This window comes from Salvia miltiorrhiza, chromosome 2 (assembly GCF_028751815.1).
Source record: "Salvia miltiorrhiza cultivar Shanhuang (shh) chromosome 2, IMPLAD_Smil_shh, whole genome shotgun sequence".
Lineage (NCBI taxonomy): Eukaryota > Viridiplantae > Streptophyta > Magnoliopsida > Lamiales > Lamiaceae > Salvia > Salvia miltiorrhiza.
The window spans coordinates 18,274,296-18,279,682 of NC_080388.1; the positions used below are offsets into that span (position 1 = coordinate 18,274,296).

The 5,387-nt window shown below is 35.5% G+C and overlaps 1 long non-coding RNA gene across 1 annotated transcript; it reads left to right on the forward strand.

The window, feature by feature from the left end:
• The first annotated feature begins 1,799 nt into the window (after nt 1–1,799).
• On the forward strand, nt 1,800–4,910 carry LOC131011449 (uncharacterized). Its single transcript, XR_009096932.1, has 3 exons — nt 1,800–2,112; nt 4,065–4,128; nt 4,644–4,910. It is a non-coding gene; the product is annotated as an uncharacterized LOC131011449 (long non-coding RNA).
• The last annotated feature ends 477 nt before the right edge of the window (nt 4,911–5,387 follow it).

Below are 5,387 nucleotides of genomic sequence, written 5' to 3' on the forward strand. Positions count from 1 at the left end.
TTTCGAACCGAAAAAGTAGAGAATTATGAAGAGATGTCAGATAATGCCTTTTTGTTTAAAAAGAGAGTGTGTATACCCGATAAAGAAGAGTTGAGGAATGAGATTATGAGCGAAGCTCATGACACCCTTTACACCACACATGTGGGTAGTATAAAGATATGCCAAGACTGAAACGACGCTTTGATAGGAGAATAAGAAGCGAGAGATGGCATCATTCGTAGAAGGATGTTTAACGTGTTAACATGTGAAGGCGCCACTTTGGCAACCTTATACAATTATACCTATTAGAGACTTCCACAATAGAAGTGAGACCACTTAGCCATGAATTATGGCATCGATTAGCAAAATCGAGAAAAGAAAACTCAACAATTGAGTATTTGTGAATAGATTCTGTTGATGATAGAAACGATGATTATGTGAGTTTTTCCCTATCTCGGGGAGCATGTTATTTTCGAGTTAACAAGAACTCAAACCGAGATATATAGGACCTTATGATATGTATTAGAGTAAATAGGCCATGTAGCCTATAAACTAGCGTTGCCTCTGAGCTTCGCGAACGTCCATGACGTTTTCCATGTTTCTCAACTGAGAAAGTACGTGTCCCTCGAACCAGATTTGAGCTATGAAGAGAGACCTGATGCTATTCTGAACGGAAGATCCAACAATTGAGGAACAAGACGATTCCTTGGTAAAAATCCAATGGAGACATCACGGTCAAGAAAGAATCAACATGGGAACTTGAAGAGAAGATGAAAGAGAAGTATCCAGAGCTTTTTCCTGAAGAAGAATAACTCAAATTTCGGGACGAAATTTTTTTTAAGGGGGGTAGGATGTAACACCCCGTACTTTTCCTCATGTTGTGAGATAGTGTCTTAACACTATTGAGAATACTGAGATGTCAAAATACGAGACTACTTTTTTTATGAGTAGATAAGACAGTTGTCTTTTAAATAGAGATACGAGTGAATAAACCGATGATGGAATTAGAGTGATGAGATTTGAGAAATGAGTTGAGATAGAGATGCTGATTGAATTGAGCTGAGATTTTATTTTATTTCCAACTACCGGGAATAGAGTTACCGGATACTGAATTATTAGAGATTGACTGTCCTATTAAGAAAAATAGGAATACTGAGTTGGATATAGAGCCGAGGAAGAAAGAGTGAGAACCTCGATGAAAATAGTCGGTTAGAGAGAGACGTTTAGTCTGTTTGTGTTTGCCGACTGCTTTGATGTGATGTTATGTGAATTTACGTGACTGAGTGATTATGTGATTTTGTGACGTGTGTCATTATGACCAAGTGATTATGATTTTTATTTGAGACCTTAGCATTTGGAATTTCGTTTAAGTTTCCAAAGCAAGTATGATTTATTTTTATCAAGAAATCGAATGATGCCGGTTTATGAAAAATTTTTCGAGCATAATATTTTTTAAATTATTTTCCTTCCTACGAAGAGGAATATTATATATATGTGAGTGCACTAATATGAGTGCTATAATTATTATTTTGGTCACATGAATATTTATGATGTGGTATTTTATTAATGAGTGACATTACCATAGTTTGTGATTTTATTTGATCACCTTTCACACACTTTATTTAATTACCCATACCATATGTTATATGCCTAAATTTTGCTAAGTATAGAATTGAGAGAGTAGAGAGTTGAGAGTACATTAGAGAGAGTGTAGAGATTAGTGAGAGGAAAGTGTAGAGATTTGAGAGAGAAAGAAGAGATTAGAGTGAGAAGATGCATTAATTAGCAATATTCCCTAAGATTGTGAAATCTCCTTTAAAGATCCACAAGATCAAATACAATCTTGCAAGCTAAATTCTTCTCTCTCCCTCACATGGAATTTTCGAAAATCATCTCTCTCTCTCTCCCAAAATTTTCGACCAACACAAACATACACTCATCTTCTCCATTACTCAACTCCACCATTTTCCTCCATTAATGGGAACCTTCGAAGCTTCCTAAAATTTTACCAAACACTTCAAACCACTCTAATATCCTTCATAAACATATTCTATCCACTTTTAAACAAGAAAATCCTTGAAGAAGAAGCTCCAAAGTAGAGTGAGAAAGTTTGAGTTTTGGTGAAGAACTTGAGTAAGTAATCTCCATATTTATAGATTAGACTTGTATGAGTGTGTATATGAGTTTATTTGAAGGATTGGAGCAAGAAATCACCCCCTCCCTTTTTCCTTCAAATTTTCGAAAAATGGGTATCTTACCCTTCAAAAATTTTTCTTCTTCTTTCCTTGAATTGAGGTGAGAAAAATGATCTATGTGATGTTTGGTGGTGATTAGCATGTGTTTTGAAAAGCTATGCTTTGTGATGTAAAAATTTGGTTGAGTTAGTTTACCCCAAATTGGGAATTTTTGAGTTGATGATCAAGGTGATGAATTGATGATGAAAATGAGTCTATGAGGTGTATATGGTGATGATTGATGGAGTAATTTGAGTATATGATGTCAATTGGAGTTTTGATGTGAGTTAGTTTACTAGAATTAGGGATATGTGTATATATGCCCTTATTTGTGAATTGATGGTTTTGATGTGAGTTTAAATGACTAAAATTGATAGATATATGATGAGATTAAAGATCCATGTGAGTTTATAAAATTTCTTAGAGTTTAGTTTAATAAAAATTAGGATCTTCTTGTCTATGTGTCTATTAAGTGATTTAACTTAAGATATGTGTAATTGAGCATGATAGTAGTGTTTTAATATGTTTGATTAAGTCTAATGTAAGCTAAGTAAAATTTGGACTTAGTTTAGTTTGAAGGAGTTTTTGAGTTCTCATATGATGTGGGGTTAACGAATGATAAAATGAGGTCAAATTGATTTATGATCATTTTGTGAAGTTGTCATGCTTTTGTTGAGAATTTTATGATGATATATGAGTTTTTCACTAGAGTTAGTTTACATGATAAAAAGGGAAATATATGTGTAAAATGAGTTACATGATGTATGAGGTCAATAATGAATGATTGAGAAATTTTGAGCATGAGATTGAAAAGAGAATTTGATTGATACGTTGTAGAAACGTTTTCCTTGGGATTTGAGTGGATGATGAAAGAAAAGAGTCAAGATTGAGTATTATGAGTATTTTGATGTATTTGAATGTTTTTAAGTGCTTTAAGTGCTTAAAATGAGTTTTGATGTGGTTGCTTTGTATAAATGTTAATTTGAGCATTTAAGAGTTGGGAATGAATTTTTGGTGATTTTTCGTAGGCTACTGACCTACTGTGATCGACGGTTTGTCGATATCAAAAAGCTTTGAAAATTTTACATAATGTCCCTACATGAGTCTTGAGCACCTCTGTAAAATTTCAAGTCATTTGGACTTGATTTACTATTTTTATAAAATACAAAACCAAATCTGCACATTTCTGCCGGGAATTTCAGAGAACAGGGGACAAAGTCATTCATTTCAGTGACTTCCTGTGTGAATTAGATTTCCAAATTTTTATGGTATCAACCTTACTGTATGGGCTAGATATCCACCAAATTTGAGCTCAATTGGACAACATTTACTATTTTAAAAAAATCAATGTTTCCGATTGCTCAAAACTGCCGAATATGGTAGACCTTGGTAAAAACGCCATATCTCCCAAACCACTTGTAGTTTCTGACTCTACTTTTTTTTAAATGAAACTAGACTCAAATACCTTTCTTTTGGTATGAGTCTGGAGTCCAGGGGATGTCGGAGTCAGAACTTGTTAAAGTTTGAAGTCGAGTCTGTGTAAAAACAGAACATGTCTTGATGACGTTTGATGGTATTTTCTTATGTGCCTTATGTGATTGTGTTGCCTAAGTGTTTGAATGATATTAGACGAGCCTTATATGAGTGATAAATCGAGACTTAGAACCATGATTTTCTTGAAACCTATCCTTGGACTTAAGGTTTTGAAATGAGTAAAGAGTTTATGTAGAGTTGATTAAGAGATAGAATATAATATAGAGCATGAGTTGAGGCATGAGTTTTTGTCGTTGAGTTTCTAATCGGGATTCATTTTATGACATGAACCTTCGATGATGACGATGATCCCTGAAGACACGAGCAGAGCAAGGAAGTAAGTAACTCCACTTTGACGGGAGTTTTTGAGTAAGGTCTTCAGGTGGGCAATATTTTGAGTATAAATATATTATCCGAGTTTTCTAAAATGATTTGATGATATAATGATGTTATGAGATTAACAAATGTTTTGAGATAAATGATATTTGAGAACTGTTTGACTTGCCAATTTTTGATGTTGAGCTTGTGTGTTACCCTCTACTGATGAGACGAATTCGGTCCTGCCACAAGCGGGATTTTGTGCACAGAGGTGACTGTGAGCCGTCTTCGGGTCGGCCGGTCACGGTACTTGAGAGGGAGGCCTACTTCTCAGTACCTTTGATGATGAGTAGTGGAAGTGGTACATACATGATGAATGTTTAAACTGCGCAGTTACTTATTTATGATGTTGATTATGAAAACTGCATGCACAGATTCATTGATACTAACTTATTTCTGTGTATTGCTGAGATGTGGCAAGCTTCAAACTTATAGCTCTAAGAGCGCCTTTCTTGTTTTTCGGCGTTTGCCCACTGAGTATTATATACTCACGCCCTGCATGTATTTCTAAATGTGCAGGCTAAGCGAGGAGTGAGATTGGTCTGGTGCTGGTGGGGAATCGTTAGATGACGTATTTACTTTATCGTATTTCCTTTTTATCGATAAAGTCTTGATGTGAAGTTACTTTGAATATGAATCAAGTAATATACTCACGGTTATGTGTCTCCATACATGTAACTGGTTCGCCTTTTGCTGCGACACTCTGCATTTTATGTTTCCTTATGAAAAATAAGCTATACCTGTTTTGTTTTTGTTCGTGAAATTCCTGATAATTAAAAGGTTACAACGACGTTGACGATTTTACCCTTGAGTTCAATTAATAATATTTTCCTTAGCATGCTTTGATGTGAGCTTCCGCTTGATGTTCGACCTATTCTTCTTATCTTTTATTCTTTAAAAATAGTCGTATCGATACTCGTACCCCACTATCACTAGTGTCGGGATTTCGGGCTGCGACAGATGGGCAATCTGAAAGGACAATTCAGACCCTCGAAGACATGTTAAGAACAGTGGTGTTAGACAAAGGTGGAAATTGGGAATCGATGCTGCCATTGATCGAGTTTGCCTACAATAATAGTTATCAGGCGACCATTGATATGGTGCCTTACGAGGCGCTGTATGGAAGGAAGTGCAGATCCCCACTTTACTGGGATGAAGTGGGTGAGAGAAAATTTTTAGGACCGGACATGGTCAATGAGATGGTTGAGATAGTCCGCCAGATCAGAGGGCGAATAAAGGAGGCACAGGATAGACAGAAATCTT